This window comes from Pogona vitticeps, chromosome 4, assembly GCF_051106095.1.
Source record: "Pogona vitticeps strain Pit_001003342236 chromosome 4, PviZW2.1, whole genome shotgun sequence".
In the NCBI taxonomy this organism is placed as follows: Eukaryota; Metazoa; Chordata; class Lepidosauria; order Squamata; family Agamidae; genus Pogona; species Pogona vitticeps.
The window spans coordinates 52,230,511-52,247,889 of NC_135786.1; the positions used below are offsets into that span (position 1 = coordinate 52,230,511).

The 17,379-nt window shown below is 41.2% G+C and overlaps 1 protein-coding gene and 1 long non-coding RNA gene across 8 annotated transcripts in view; one reads left to right on the top strand and one right to left on the bottom strand.

Annotated features, from left to right (window-relative positions):
* MDFI (MyoD family inhibitor) overlaps window positions 1–17,379 on the bottom strand; it is a 79,127-nt gene that overhangs the window by 42,683 nt on the left and 19,065 nt on the right. For 2 of the 7 annotated variants that reach the window (XM_072997379.2, XM_078393134.1), the window contains exon 2: window positions 9,964–17,279. The exons of the other annotated variants lie outside the window; for them this stretch is intronic. The gene's annotated coding sequence lies outside the window, so the exon portion shown is untranslated. The remainder of the gene's footprint in view (window positions 1–9,963; window positions 17,280–17,379) is intronic. 7 annotated transcript variants of the gene reach the window in all.
* Window positions 1,129–10,614, top strand: LOC144589124 (uncharacterized). Its single transcript, XR_013545025.1, has 2 exons — window positions 1,129–8,122; window positions 8,323–10,614. It is a non-coding gene; the product is annotated as an uncharacterized LOC144589124 (long non-coding RNA).

The following is a 17,379-nucleotide window of genomic DNA, read 5'->3' on the forward strand; positions in this document are numbered from 1 at the left end:
TAAAAAAGGAAGATATTAGAGTTTGCAAAGAATGTCACTGTAAATCAAGGTCAAAAAACATCCATACTATGTGAAAGAAAGACACTGAAGAAAGACAGGGACAAAAATAAAACTCATTTGAAATATGTTGGAGAGCCATACAGATTCTAAACAGAGCCTGAAAAGCAGAAAAGCGGATACTCAATCATGTCAAGCCTGAATTCTCACTCAAGCAAAAATGACTAAGCCTACCATGCACATATAATGGCAATACAGAAGTGACCAGAATAGACTATATTGCCGGGAAACTTGGGGTAGAGCAGTAGAAAAAGACGAAGACCTAACATGAGATGAGTTGATTGAATAAAGGAAGCTACAGTTGTTCGTTCATAAGAACTGAGCAGAACTTACTAGAAAAGACTCATATAGTCACCACACATCAGAAGTGACAAAATGGCATATAACATCTTTGAAGATTTTTTTTTTTAATTACCAAATTGTATAGCGACAAGATGGGTGGAATAGGCACCCAAGCTCTGGTAACATAGAGGCAGACCATCCCCAGCCACAAAGCAAAAACCAGTAATTTCACAGCTTCAAGATAAGCAAGTTTGGTCTTTTAAATGTATTTGAATCCGCTTTAAATTTGCCAGCACAGAAGGTTGCTGCACAGAGGTAAAATAGTGTTACTTTTTTGAAAATCATAACAGCAGCAAAATTAATAATAAAATCTGTGGACTTGATTGACCTCATCCAATACAGTGGACCCTCGACGTATGCACGGCTCAACGTGCGTATTTTTCAAGGTACGGACTTCTCCGGTCACAAGATTTCCAATCGACTTGCAGCCAGATAATCGACCTACGGACCAGAAGAGGGAGGCAGGGAAAGCGTGAAATTCAAATTTGGCGCTTTCTCCACCTCACCCTTCCAGTCCGGAGGCCGTTGATCGTGCCTCCGGATGCCTTCCTGAGCTTTTCCGCCACATAGGAGGCCTCTCGGAGGTCCTCCCCTGCCACCGATTGTGCTTCAGAGGCACAATCGGCGGCGGGGGGACCTCTGAGAGGCCTCCCATGGAGGCAGGGAAGGCATCTGGAGGTCCCCCTCGCCGCCGATGGTGCCTCCGAAGCACGATCAGTGGCAGCGGGGATCTCTGAGATGCCTTTCCTACTGCCAGGGAAAGCCTGGGGAGTAGACCGGGCCTACCGAGGGAAACCCTCCCCTGCTAGGCCCAGTCTACCAGGCTTTCCCGGGCAGTAGACCAGGCCTACTGGGGGAAGCCCTCCCCTGGTAGGCCCGGTCCACCCTGGGAAAGCCTGCGTCAGCGGGGGGTGGGGGACTTTCAAGAGGCCTCCGGCAGTGGCGGCAAAGCCCTTGGAGGCCTCGGGCAACGGCAATGGTGGCAGCGGGAGACCCCAGAAGGCTTTGGAAAGGTAAGGTGTCTTTATTTTAATTTGGGGGGGGCCTTCTTGTGCCGGCTACGGATTACAGGGTTTTCAATGCATTCCTATGGGAAATGGACCCTGGACTTACGGACTTTTCGACCTGGGGCCACCGTTCCAATACGGATTAATTCCGTAGGTCGAGGGTCCACTGTACCCAGATTCCTGCACTGCAGACAAATCGGCTGTGTGGCTGTTTGTGGACATGGATGAGTTGCTGGCAGATTTCGAAAGCAGCTTTCTAAAGAAGTATGGTGTTAAGTATCCCGATAAGCCTTACATCTCCATTGAGTATCACTGGCGAATCTAGATTTCTACATAACATTGGGAGCTGCAACCTGAGCTAAGCATGAGTCAAGTTTTTCTTTTCTAAAAAAAATTGAAAAAGCTGTTTTCATTTTTAAGAAAAGCTTGATGCCAGAGCTGTTATGCTAGGACATCTAGATTCTCCCACCCTGAAAAGAGAATGAGAGGAAGAAACTGGTTGTCAGCCCTTGTTTACAGCCCTCACACAAATCAGGAGAACTACAAAAAAGTTTCATTAACAAACTGTAAACAAGTCTGATTATTCAATTTTCTCCTCTTTCCCTGTGTGGCTAGTTAACTTGAATTTACCCAGGGAATTCTGAATTCCATTGTGACTTCTCAATGAGTAAATGTGCATTATTCTTAGGGAGTGTAGCTGTGCCCTTAGAAGATATCTTTTAATTAATCTCACAACTATTGAGAAATGACTGATACTCTTTTAGTCTGTGTATTGGCTTCACCTTTAGGCAGACAGTATTTTAGACTAGGTTCAGTCTTTAGTTTCAACACTTCTCAAGTCCCACTTACAAAGAAATGATAATTATTTTAATACAGAGAATGGAACATATTTTACTGTTTGTTCGCAAATAACACAATTTAATTTGGAAAAGAGAATAAATGATGTAACAAGCTCAGGAAGATTTTCAAGTGGTAAATAGTTCAGTGGGTTAGATTGCCTGGCTGTGCAGTCAGGGCCACTGTGCTTCCTAGGAAAGGAGCCAGCTGAGACAAACCAGACTGCATGTGACTGATGGGGTTATGTGACCTGCCACCTGTACAACCTTGGGCAAGCTGCACAACGCCAGAGCATCATCAGAAAGAGGGATTGGTAAACCTCTCCTGAGTATATTATGCAAAAAAAAAAAAAAGTTAGGAAAGTTTGCCATAAATTAGAACTGATTTGACAGGACACTATTTCATTTTTCAAAAGCAATTTGGTCTATCTTCCTGTTATAATACCATCTTTCTTAGCTGTTACAGAGACTCCCTGAAAGTCCTTTGGATTTCTCTTAAGTTAAGAAAAGAGAATGCACTCGAATGAGAGCTAATGCCGTACAGAACTAAGAAACTGAGGAATCGGAAGTTTCCACTTTAAATGTTGCTTCTGTCCCAAATTAAGCAGATGACTGCATCAAGCTACTTTTTCTTCTTCAGTTTCCCACCTGCAAGCACATACAGTATTTGGAAAAATAAAAAGTGGGGCTATGCTAAGTGGGGGATTCTGGGAGTTGTAGTCCCAAAAGATAACTTTCCCCAGCATTGTATACAATAGTGAGATGAAACACCTGACTTACCCTACTGAGTTGTCATAAAGATCACATTTCGATAAAATTTTATGAAGTGCTTTCAACACTAGAAACGGCCTTACAGATGCCAGCAGCAGAATACGTTTTTGACAGTTCTCACAGGCTACATCTTAATGTTTTGTAAATGGCCGACTTGATTAATTCAATTCAGGCTGGCTATGACGACTTACCATATGGCAATTCAAAACAGAAAACAAGCAACAAATAGAATGAGGCATCCTCCATCTGATGGCATTGTTTGTTGCAAACCCAGGAGATCCTACAGATGGAACGAGCACAGCCTAAAGCCTGGCATGCATGTGGTTTTTCAGTTCTGGGAAAGATTGAGAAATGAGAATATGAAACTCAAGAATACCCCAATGAAATGCTGTTTGGTCTCTGCAACTAATAGAATCTAGACAGGCAATTTCAAAGGAAATCCAATTAGAAATTAGTGCAAGAATGCATTGCTTAAACTGCGGGAAGCAGATCCCAGAAGGAGATTTATTTGTTTTGCTTTAAAATTGGAAACCCTTGGAAAGGACAAAAGGCTGCTTATTGTTCTTTTATCCTTTTTCAATCTTATTATTATTTTAAACATATGCAGGTATTTCACTAGTTGCCATGAAAGCTGGAGAACAGGGTTGCTATCTCCTGAAAAACAAAGCTCTGATACCTGACTGGGGCAGGGCAAGGGTGAAAATGCTCTGTGAGGTGTTCAGTTTTTCCATCTACTTAAATGTAATACACCTATACACATGGGTGTAGCACATGTATTTGTTGAGACTTTGATATGAAAATGTATTAAATATTAATGTTGTATACTTAAATGTAAAATGGCTGATTTTACCTGAGTCACTGTATCGATTTTATTCAGGTGTGGGTATCAAGGATTAAGACTTAATGTACAGCTCTGTACATGATGAAACTTTTGTGTACCAGAAATTGAAGTACAGTGGTGCCTCGCTTAACGAGCGCACTGCAGAACGACGAAATCGCATAGCGATTAGGTTTTAGTGATTGCAAATGTGATTGCATACTGATGGCCCCTATGGGCAAAAATCGCTTTGCGAAGATCGGTAAGCGTTTCGCTTACCGATCTTCGCAAAGCGATGCCGTGGATCAGCTGTTTGGCGGCTTCAAAATGGCCGCCGGAAGCCCCGATATGGCCACGCGCAGTGTTTTCGCGCCCTCCCCTCGCTTACCGAGGGCGCGAAAATGGCTGCCACAATGGAGCAATCTTGCTGAACAGTGAGTTTTGCAGCCTATTGGAACGTATTAAACTAAGTTTAATGCGTTCCAATGGGCTTTTACGTTCCGTACAGCGATGTTTCGCCATAGCGGAGGTTAATCCGGAACGGATTAACCTCGCTATGCGAGGCACCACTGTAATGTATTTTCTGATTGGTCACAGAACTGTACATAAGTCATGTGTAAAATAAACGTCTGTATCTGCTGTAAGTCAGATCACTTTTTCCTATGCTGTGTGTTGCTTCATGTCATGTTATGCTGCCAGAGGAATGTCTATTCTCTATGTATATGTGTAAATAGACTAAATTGTTGGTTTTACTCTCTCAGTGTCATAGTGTCATCTCTACTAACCAGTATCTCCCTTACTCGGCTGATGTTATGAGAATACATATTATAATCAAAATTCTCAACAGTATTGTTCGATGGTAAGTTGCTGTTAAGCAATACACATGATGCCAGGTCAAAATAGGCCTTTCTTGCATAATCCAGACTTGTTTTATACACATGAAACAGTAACTTGGTACTGTAGTGCAGTGGTCCCCAACCTTGGGCCTCCAGATGTTCTTGGACTTCAACTGCCAGAAACCCTGGCCAGCAGAGGTGGTAGTAAAGGCTTCTGGGAGTTGTAGTCCAAGAACATCTGGCGGCCCAAGGTTGGAGACCACTGCTGTAGTGTATAACTCAAGCAGCTATGCTAAGCTAAAGAGTATGCTTATTGTTTGAAGAATACCCTTCCCATCTTGTTTCCTCTTCTCCCTGTCACTCTTCTCTCCACTTTCTAATGAGCATACAGCATAAGGCAAAATAAAAAAAAAATAAAAACAAAAGAAGACAAGACAAAAACATGTGGCACCTTAAAGACTAACTATTATGTTTTAATGTGAGCTTTTGTGGACACGTCCACTTCGTCAGACTTATGCAAACAGAATGAAATATCAAATGAAATATGAGCTTCATACTAAATTTTCATTGGCTCTTGGGTGTATGGTATATTTATATACAGTAATTTGGCTTATGTTGTTTTAGGGCTCTGTAGTAAAAATTTCTCCAGAGACAGAAAACAGACACCAAGCCTGGGCAAAGATATGGGGGGGGGAGAGAAGAGAGAGGAGGTGTGGAGGGGGTTGAAGACTGGGATTCACTTAAACCTCGAGAGAGAGAATATTACATATAAAGGTGAAATCACACCAATAGTCCCATTTCCTTATTGCTGTCTCTTTTTTCAATTTTTAACTGGGATATCCTACAAAGAAGAATACTGCAGTTGCATCCAGCCTCTAGACCTTCACACTGAAGGAATACATGCCAGTATATGCTTCCGTAGGCTACTGTGAGAAAAGCTATGCTGTTCATCCAAATGTACAATTCAGTTATGTGCTGAAAACTGTGGTTTTCTGATCCTTTCCCCCCATTTCTGCCTTGGTCCTGGAATTTGTTTCTTAGATAAGAAATGTGAGTAGTACGCCAACTGTGGGTAATACTTTGTAGTATGCTCTATCTAACTCTTTAAGAGAGAGGTGTAATTAGAAGCTCTTTTTACTGTGATAGTGTGTATGGTTTTAAAAGAGCAGTCATTCCCAATCTTGGGTAACCCAGATGTTCTTAAGAGTGCAACTCCCAGAAACCTCAGCCAGCACAGCTGGTGGTGAAGGCTTCTAGGAGTTGCAGTTCAAGAACACCTGGGTTTCCCAAGGTTGTGAAACACTGTGTTAGAGAGTTGGAGAGACTTTAATGAGTCAAAGGTGCTTTATTTCTCTTAACTGCTCAAGTTGTTTATTTATGTCATGGTTTTTACAAAATAATCTCTTAAAAACAAACTTCATTTCTCCAACATACATTTTTATGTGTTTCCATACTTTAAAAAGCAAGAATGTTCCCCAGAGAGAGAGAGAGAGAGAGAGAGAGAATGAGAATTGAGAATTTTGGTTTAAAGCAAAAAGTTATACTTTAAACTGTACCCACACCCAAAATATCTCATCCAAAAGATCTCCTGTATGGAGAATTAGATCTCCTGTATGGAGAATTAGTGCAGGGAAATCTCCCCAGAGGGAGACTACAGCTGCAATACAAGGATATCTGCAAGCAGGATCTGAAGGCCTTAGGAATGGACCTCAACAGATGGGAAACGTTGAGCGTTCAGCCTGAAGGCAGGCATTGCATCACAGCCTCTCCCAATTTGAAGAGACCCTTGTCCAGCAGGCTGAGGCAAAGAAGCGGTCACAAAAGCAGCAAAATCAGGGAGCTGGACAGGGGACAGATTGTATTGGCCTTCAATGTGGAAGGGACTGTCCCTCTCAAATTGGCCTTCTCAGCCACACTAGACGCTGTTCCAAGTCCTCTACTTATTTTAGAGCATGTTACCATAGTCTTTCGAGACTGAAGGATGAACTACAACAAGTACCCACTGTGGCGGAATGCCCAAGTCATGCCTATCCGTCATATGGTGCTGTAGGGCAGGGGCCTATGGCAGGACAGGAGGGGCGGAGTCAGGAGAACAGTTGGAGACTGAGGGGAGTTACAGAAGGGTTTTGGAAGTGGTGAGACAGATTGGAAAGTTGGTGTGTTTTAGAGAATAGATGCGAGATAAAAGTAATAGAAAATAGATAGGAAGTCATAAGATGTCACAGTGGTTAATGTGAATTAATACAAACAAGCAAAAGTGCAATCCTATCCAAGTTTAATGACTGAACAATAAAAGAACATCTATGACTTCTGTGATTTACCAATCAAACAATAAATAAACCTGTTTTATTTGGCAGCCTGGGTCTAAGAAACTTATTTGATACAGTGTGGATAAAGATCCACAGGTGGCAGCGTGTAAAGGGGGAAAATAGTACCTCGTGTCTGAAGGTGGACCTGTGTTTTGGGGAAAACCAACGGGACACTGGGGGAACACGGCACCCACACCCACCCAGGAAAGGAAATTCAGATCACAAATCATTCCCCTCACTCAAATAAAGACGATACAGAATGCATAGCAATTTGAGTTCTTTTAAAAAGTTTCTGCTGAATTTAAAATCTTCTGAAGTTACCCTACCATTTTATTTATTTATTATTACAAGATAAGGTGGCTATTTAAAAAAAACGTAAAGATTAAACATTAAATGGAGTAATGACTGTGGTGAAGAAATTAACAGATAAAAGGCAGAAATCCCTCTTTACTGATGAGATAAGCTAACAGAAATGGCATTATGAAAAACAAAACCATTAGAAAGCTTTATATAAATGGTATCTCAACCCGTGTAAAGATAAGCAAGTTCAATCTGGGCATCCCAGATATATGTTGGTAGTGTTCTAGATGAACTGATGATGATATGCATATGCAGTGAAACTGGAAGATGATTCAGGAGTCTGCTATATGGAAGGAGCACAAACTGGAGATAAATCTTCACGCTTATTATTACCTATGACTCCAACATGGTTTCAGCTTTGAGTACTGTATTTCATTTGCACCGTAGAAGGTATAGAGCAAACCAAACATGAAGAAATTGTTACCTTCTCAAGAGCATCAGCAAGACTGAATGGAAGGTTTCGGAAAACCCTGAGAAGGAATGCCTAATCCCAAACCGCACAAGATTCACACCAGTCAGGTAAGGTGAAAACAGGGGAGGAAGTGGGAACATAATGGAGCTCGACAGAGATTTGGATACAGCAGATCCAAAGCCGTCCTAGTTACCACTTTGCATGCTCTCTTTTTGCCAATACAGCATTGGTGAAAGAGCCCCAAGGCTAGCCAAGGTTTCTCAATCCTCATGGAGGATGTTTGCAGTGGAGGATGGTGGAAGATGGAGCTCCTTCTTTCTGATGCAGAGGGAGACCCATAACAACTCTCCCAGAATCCAAGAATTGCACACTAAGGTAAAAAGCTATAACAGCAATTAAAGACACTAAACAATCTGTTGCAAGAGCCAGGTAAATTATAAGAGTCCTTCTGTCATATTTGCATTTTGATTGAAACATTGAAGTCTTTTGGACAGACTGAAATATTTACAACTGAATTATCAAAGTTTATTGATAGATTTGCTACTAATGGTACTGATTTTCTTTTTATCCTGTAGGTTGATACTACGTGGAAGAAGGATCTCGGAATTGTTGTAGATCAAAAGCTAAATATGAGCCAACAGTGTGATGTGGACAGATCTTCTCTATTCAGCACTGGTTAGGCCTCATATTGAGTACTGCGTCCAGTTCTGTACACCACATTTTAAGAAGGATGCCAACAAATTGGAACAAGTGAAGGAGGGCAATAATGATGAGCAGGGAGACAGAATCCAAGTGCTATGAAGAAAGACTGGAAGAAATGGGCACATTTAGCCTGGAGGAAAGAAAACTGAGAAGCAATATGAACTCCTCAAATACTTGGAAGATTGTCATACAAGGGAGGGGAAGGATCTGTTCTCAGTCATCCCAGAGCAGAGGACACATAATAAGAGGCTTAAATTACAGGAACCTAGATTTCAGTTGTATATCAGGAAAAATTCCCTAACTGTTAGAGTAGTATGACAATGGAGCCAATTACCTCAGGAGGAAGTGAGCATTCCAATGCTGGAGGCATTCAAGAGAAAATTAGATAACCATCTTTCAGATATACAGTACTTTGGTTTGAATTCTTGCATTGAGCAAGGAGTTGGACGTGATGGCATTATGGCCCTTTTGAAATCCATTATTCTATGATTCGATTCTACTCAGGGGGACAGTGCTAGATGATTCATGGTGCACCTTCCAACTCTATAGTTCTATGATCCTGTTAATGTTTTCTTTCTCTATCTCTTCGAGAGAGTACAAATATTTTTGTGTATAAATATTTATACCCTGCCTTTCTCTTTTAAAAGGACCAAAGGGAGCTTACATAATTAAAAGATAACATTTAAAGCTAAAAAACAGTAAATATACTGTGAGAAGCCCCCGCATTGCCTTCCATTGAAAGAGTCAGTTGTACTCAAGCAAAACTCTTTATTCTCTTTTATGTGAACTCAAATATTGCCTACTCAGTATATAACAGAAAGTGTCTCTTTATGGGCACCAGGGAGTTTTTACATTCTCCCAAACGAACTAATCTCAGTCCTTCAGGGCTGTCAAGGGTGAAATCCTGCCTCCTCCATCAAGCCCAACACACTCCTCAGCTGTGCAAGGCATGGGGTATTACAGCAGGGATGTCAAACACATGCTTGTAGATTTCCTTGCACTCGTGTAGCTTCAGTGCTCACCCTGCTAGGTCCTGGATACTCCTCTGAGAGTGTGGGAGCAGCCAAAACTTGATGCCCCTCCCCTAAGGCATGCCCAAATTCCAACCGGATTCAGGAAGCTTTGCCCTGCCGAAGCGAGGCTCACAGTGGCAGCAGAAGTGGAGGAGTAGCCAGTCAAGCCCGTAGGTTCCCCTACTTGGAGTCTGGTGCTGAGAAAGGGCATCTCTGGGGTTGCTTTTCCCAATGGCATGCCTGACATTGATCTTTCCAAGGCTTCACCTCTTGTCATCTCTCCTCATCCTAGCACACCCTGGCAGCTTTCTCCGTGGGGACACAAAACTTCACACAATGACTGGAGTCCAGGTCACAGCGGTAGATTGTCTCCCAGCCCTCCCTGGAGTGTCCAGCTGCTGGGATTTTGTCCTGGACCTCAAGTGCAGGGAGAACATCCACCCAACAGGCCTCCCCCTCTGATTCTGTCTCATCCATAAATTCCTCTGGCCTGGTGCTCACCTGCAAACCCTCAAGGGCATCACTGGTCTCTCCATCCCAGTCCAGAGGCGAACTGCAGGTGCATAGGTATGCACTGGCTCATGCGGAGGTTGATACCTAACACTTCTGAGTGGGGACAGAATTATCAGGCTCACATATAGAAACACAAAAAAACATTAAATAAATATGAAACTAAAAGACAGTAACTAAAAACACATTCAAAGCAATAAGGCACAACCATCCATTTAAAAACTCCACTCAAGCGAAAGACAAAAATTCCACTCAAGCAGACTTTTCTCGGTCTTTGCCTGCTTGTGGAAGGACAGCAAAGATGGGGCCAACCTGGCCTCCTGTGAAAGGGAGTTCCAGAGTCCAGGAACAGCAACAGAGAAGATCCTCTGCTTGTTCACACAAAACACGCATGTGAAGGTGGTGGGGCCAAGAAAATTGCAGTGTTTTTTTAAAAGGCTTATATTTAACAAATGAAGATCAAAATACATTTGTTTTCTATTGTATGGGCTTAGTTTGTATATAAATTAACAATATTGCGTGCTTATGAATTTTGAATGCATATGTTCTGAGTTTATAGTCAATAAAAATGACAGAAAAAATAAAACAATAACAATGTTTTGCCAAATGGAAGTTGCTTATTTCTGGATAAAAAGAACAAAATCATTTTCAAAAAAAATGTGTTGGGTTTTCAGAATGGCTTATTGGTGTATAAATGCAGAATTCAATTTCTTGATACAAGAAAAATTCAAATCTACAGTTGTCTGCAAAGAAATGAAAGAAAAAATAAAAAATTGGTGCAGATTAATTAACCACTGGGATTCTAGTTCTCTGTTTAGATTTGATTTTGCTTTATATGGAGAGAGAGTCCTATATAAAAAACATAAACCAAAATCACAGACCTCCCACAAATATAACTAAGCTCTGTCCCTAAACAAATTACAGTGGGGTCTTGACTTGAGAACTTAATCCGTATTGGAAGGCGGTTCTCAAGTCAAAAAGTCTGTAAGTCAAGTCTCCATTGATCTACAGTGCATTGAAAACCGATTAATCCCGTAACAGGCCGTTTTTGTTCCATTTTGGTTTTTTTCTGGTCTGTAAGTCACATCTCAGTCTGCAAGTCAAACCTAAATTTTGCGGCCAGAGAAGTCTGTAACTCAAAAAGTCTGTAAGTCAAGCCGTCTGTAAGTCAAGGGTCCACTGTATCTATCTGCATTTTTTATGCTTAAAGGTTTGTTTTGGCCCTCAAGGCAATTTACAGCCAAAAACATCTCTCTGAAAAAAGTAAAAACTGAGAACAATAATATCTTGTATTGATTAATTTAAAACCAGAATCAAAGGCAGAAAATTAACAAATCATTAAATATCCTTAAATGGTTTATTTAATGCAATAAGAATTGTGTGAATAACTGCCTAAAACTATTAAAGGCAGGAGCAGTAATTTTTAAAAAAGATGTTCACAACTGCAAAAGAGTTTGGAAAAGTTATTGTTGGACTACAAATCCCAGAATCCCCAGCCAAGTGACATTTGTAGTGTAAAAGTAATTCTTTCAACCTCTAAACCAAGCTGCTTGGGGGGGGGGGAGGGATCCTGACTTATTTCACCATCAAGCATACTTTCCTTGGCAGTAAAACACAGAATGAGATTTTAGATTAAAAAACCCATGGGCAGAACACAGTCATTCAGCTAGCCTGGCCCCAAGCCATTTAGGACTTCATAAGGAATAATCAGCATTCTGAATAGGGCCCAGAAGCATAAAGAAACCAGGACAGATGCATTGATGTGGCATGATCTCAAGAGTGAACATCAAAAACTATTTTGGCTGCTGCCTTTTGTGCTATTACAATTTCCAAAATAGTCTTCAAGGGCAGCCCCATACAAAGCACATGAAGTCATCCAATCTGTATATTAGTAAGGCATGCATAGCTATGGGCCAGATCTACTTTTTTCAGGAAGGGATACAACTAAGACCTTGGCCAAAACTAAGCAAAGGACACAGCAGCTATCTGGATTCTCCGGGCACAATGCTGGGTCCATTGCAACCCCAAACTGCAAACCTAGTCCTTCAGAGAGACTATAATCTCCATGAAAACAAATGCATTCCCATATAATAGCCTTTATAGCAGATGTCTGAGGGAACAGAACAAGCAGAACAGAAGAACAACACTGCCCTTTCCCTCGTGTTTCCCCTGCAGCATGTACTAACAGGCATGTTTAATAGATTCTGGAGTCACCATATAGCCATCCAGATTAATAGCCACTGAGATTTGTTCAGATGAGGTCAACCAATCTGGACAATTTTATGCTGTAATGAATATGAATGAAGTTTACTGTGGAGTTCGACAGTTCTTCACATCTAAGTTAGCAGCTGTTTTACACAGAGTCAGAGGGCAATAATCTGTCAAGAGTCTAGACCTGGAAGCTTACCCCTGAAGAACATATGCTCTATCATGTACACGATCTTATAATTCTCATACAGTAGGCTTGCTTCAGGCATGTATGATCAGAGCTTTTCCATCTCTTGCCTGTTCCCTCTCCCTCAGTCCTTCCCCATCTGCACAGGCTCCACGCATTGGCTCCAGCACAAATCCTTCCTTGCAAAGGGATAAATCCCCTGTTTGCATTGGCTCAGCACACTCAACCAGATGCTTAGAAGGCTCCACCTTCAAAGACAGGAGAAAACACATCCCAAAATGACAAGATCAATCTCAATCTCAGAGAGGAAGAATAAACTCAGCTTCTCCTTTGCCATGCTGAATTTTTTCCCCATTTTTACCTGCCACAAAATTAAGTAGCGAAGCCTTCCACTGAAGCCTGTGCATCCAGCCAGCCAAAGAACTGACACATAAAATTATGGCTTTAATATATCATAGAAGGGTCCCCATATGGAGAGGCTAAGCATTTAGGCAGAACAATGGACTGATTGGAGGCCACATCAGCAGTCTCTTTTTGGCTGGATAGACCAAACCCCAAGCAAACCATCAGCAGAACACTCTTCTGAAAGATGCTTTGTTTGGAATGATCCAAGAGGATAAGAAGCTCAGCTGAGGCAGAGTCTGGACACAGAATGACATTCAAATGCGCCTTTTACCTCAGGGCAAACTTGCTGAGCATGGTTAGAAAGCTGCTCTGTATGCCTGTGAGATGCCCCCTTCTGCTAATGCAGCCTGCAGAAACCATTACAGAGGGCAGTCAAGAAGAAAGTTCCCTGGGCCAAACAAACAAAGCAGGCTAGTGAACACCCAAGTTTAGCCTACTGAATCTCCTGAATGCAAAGCAGAGAGAAAGGGATGGGCAGGGGCGAAATGGAGTACTAGAAGGAAGGAAAAAAGAGAGGGGATGGGACAATACAGTCTACATAAAATATGTGCAAGCGAAGTCTCAGTGAATATAATGTAGACTCAGAATGGTCTACTTGTGCAAACCTGCTGAGTTTGTGTTCTTAAGTTGCCATAGCTATGAGGGATAACAATTCATCCTTTCTAATACTTCCATTTTAAGAGAACGTAGCTCACTCAGCCCCTTCCATGTGTAGATCCAATTCATGGATAGAGGAGCAAGACATACCCTGCCATAACTGTGTGCCCCTCGTGGCTTTGCCTCTGACTTCCATGTATTAATCATAACTATTGAGAAAATATGAAATATGCAGGTCTAGCTATGTGTGCACAGGCATGTTGACAAGTTGACAGCTTTGGACAGCCTATTTTATGTTTAACTCCCAAATTTCCCCAGTCAGAATCTGGGAGATGCTGAGAACTATAGTAAAAAAAAAAGTGACTTTCTGAAGCTCAAATGCATGAACATCCAATAAGTGATGGAGAATCGTGAGACAGAAAAACAAAGTGCTAATTTCCAATTAGCCCTCAAGGTTGGGTGTTTTTTTTGTTTTGTTTTTTTTGGTCACAAAGCCCAAAGAATCTCCAACATCCAGACAAGGGAAAGGAGCAGAGTAGACTATCCTTTCTAGACTTTCTCTCCTTTCCCAAAGTTGTTCCCAATGACTGGAACCTTAGAAGTGGCAAGACTGTATTTTCCCATAATTCCAACTCAAGATGATCAATGGTCAGGGATGATGGGAGATGTAGTGCAATAATATCTGAAGATCCTAGGTTGGGCAGCACCAAATAAGTTATTTTCTTACCTGCATCCACTCTCACCTAGTACACCTCCTGCCAGAAGGAACAATTGGAACTGCTGAAGAAAGAGCACAGTGGCCTCACTGACAAGTCAAAGAGCCAATAACTAGTGTTCAAGCAAGACTATCAGCAAGTCAACATGATCTTGGCCAGCAGAGTTGCACTTATATGCTCATTACAGCAAACCACCTTCTTCGAAAAACCTTCTGGTCCTTGTACACAATCCAAAACCAAGGATGGGTGATACCTTTGTGAGACATCTAAAAATTCTACAGACATAAGCTAGCTTTCAACCCCATACAGGTCTTCATCAGGCTGGGCACAACAGAGCTCTAAGTATTACAGAAAAAAATGTAAAAGTTAACAGGCAGCCTTTTATCTAACAAGTTTGGGGGAGAGAGATGTTCCCATCTGCACCATCTGAGGAAGAATCTGAAACCTACCGTCTTTGATTTGAATCTGTGCCCCCATTTTGAAACTTACTTTTAACAAAGGGTTGCAGCATGCACATCTGACCACAATTTTTGAAACTGCTTTGTTTTTCTGCACTATCCCTAGCTCTGTGGTGCCCAACTTGATGAAGATCTGTACAGGGTCAATAGCTAGCATATATTTATGCCTTTTTTTAGTTGTCTAGTACAGATATTGTCCATCCTTGCCTTCAAGTTGAAGAACAGGTCTGTCTCATCTTCCTTCCACTCTTCTTTCAGTGTATATCTCCTCTCTAGTTTATAAACTCAACAGATCTTCTCTCTGTTGTTTTATGATGTGGGACACTTTTGGAGATAATAGTTGTCTGCAAAGTAGGGTAAAAATCTAACAAGTAAATAAACAAATCAGCTCTCTTGATTCAGTCTATTGTTTAATTACCTTAAAAGTCCAGGTAATTCTCCCATTATTAATCTTCCCCAAAAAACATGAGATATAAATCCTGGATGTTAGATACCAGGAAGTGATGCTTCCCAGAGAAATGTCATGTGATAACCATATGAGACAGTAGCATACAGCTGGTGGCTAGGGCAAGGCCAAGCAAACTGCACATCTCAATGTGTTGTTAGACTACACTTCTCACCATCTCAGAACATGGATTGTGTTCCATGGGGTTGACTGGAGCTGTGATCCAACAACATCTAAAAGGTGAAAGATCACCCACCATGATCTAAGACTAGTTAGTCGAATATCAAAAAGCTAAAGAGAGCAGTTGTTGCCCAAGGCTGCCTAACAATGGCTTTAAACCCTGCACTAACTTTCCACAGCGAAGGATGGGAGGAAAAGGCTTCTATTAGTTGTGATTATAGGTTTGACATACCAAGGGTGTGTGACAGGCTGGCAAAGCTGTTCAGATTCTTAAAACATTCCATACAGTGATTTATATCTATGAAGATTAATCTAACTCTTGACCTTGCTTTAGAATGGAGATGCCTGCAAAGGACAAGACCACTGACTTCCCTTTCTAAATGTTATCATCTAAGTGTTATTATGATAGATAGCATCTCTGCATACATACAAGTAGATATCTTGTCCTAGAAATAAAATTCTTGGAAGTTTGCTTGAGATTCAGCAATTCTAACCAGGAACATTCAGTCTTTGCGTACTTCTGAGAATCCCATGATTTATCAGGGAAGATGCTAGACAACATTTTGTGATGACTGGAATGGACAACACTAGCTTTCTAAGCAGTTACTGGCCTGGACTTGTTCAAATCAGTATTCAAGGCTTCAAAAAACACGGAGGACAAGGCACTGCCCTTTACCTCATGTTCTTCACATGCAGAAAGCCAGAATTTTCCACTTCAGATATAATAAGCACATATAAGGAGAAGATGATAAGGCCATTGCACCAAAGTTGTCATGTGACTTAAAGATGGAAGTAGGCATGAGAGAGGAGCATTCAGCCCTGATACTTGTTCCTGGCTTCTTAAGCCATGATTTATGTAGCCTCCACCGACTGTCTAAATTGAGTCATTGTTTTCTTGTATATTTTTGCAGTGCCTTGCACAACAGGACTTCAAATTGTTTCTAGGCATTATTGTAACATGAGCAGTTCCTGTCAAATCCCAGTTTTCTTGGGTGCAAGACTTTTTAAAGGATTAACTTATATATCCCTTAAATGAGTTGCCTTACAAGAGCAAAAAAAAAAACAACAAAAAAAACTGTCATTTGCACAATGTTTTCAGCATTCTATATCCTGCACAAATTATTAATTTTTACAACAACCATTTCAAGACAGATCTGTTTCATTTTGTACTGCAGACAGGAAATATGAGGCAGAAAATGTCTGTCTTGCATTCATGGCTGAACTGACATTTCTGAATGCTCTTAGCTAATGTACTAATTGAGGTCCACTACTTCTCATATAAAGGGCAGTCCTTCTGAAAAAAAAACTCATTGAGTTTTTTCTACCATGAGGTGTCTGAACAGTAAGGTTATGTTTCAAATGCAATTTGCTATAGTGAATTTCAAGACTATCTCAGTGATCCAACCTTCACAGTATGCGGTAAAGGTAGTTTATGTATAATGCATTGTGTTACAATCAATATATAAGTCAAAGCTATAACTACAGCTTCTTCAAATGATTAAATATTCTGCCAATTGTCTTTCTGCTAGAACTGGACAATATATACTTTAGCAGTTGGTAAATACTGTAGCATTCTTTTTGTATTGTTAGCGGCTGATCCAGGGTCACAGTATCAACATCATCTACCATAGACTTTGATAGATACAGTGATATAATCTTTCCATTTTTTCCCCTTTATCTCCATATTTTGGGGAAATATAAAAAAATTAGCTTTGGAATTGTTACATTCTCAACAAAGCACTTTGATATGATATCTGTTAGTCAATTGATGTTGAGAAAGACACCCTCCACTGGCCACACAATATTACTGGAGCATTCTGCCCATCTGAATGGCTCCCCTAGTCTTCTTTTCTCAATGCTAAACATGCCCAGTTCTTTCAGTCTTTCCTCATAGGGCTTGGTTTCTAATCCCCTGATTATCCTTGTTGTCCTCCTCTGAACTTGCTCCAGTTTGCTGGCAAAGACAATAGCTGCATGTGGCTCATGATGACTATATAACACATCCAGCATCAGAAGTGGTATTTTTCTCCTTCTCAGTCTCTGGGAGGCATGAAGGTAGTAGCTGTGTTCTTGCCTACTTGTGCAGCTACTCAGCAGCACCTGGTTGGCCACTGGAGGGGAAAAAAAATGCAGGCCTAATAAGGCTTCAGTTTGACCCAGCAGGGATGTTGTGTTCATGTGACAGTCCATCACATGTTTAAAATAAATTAT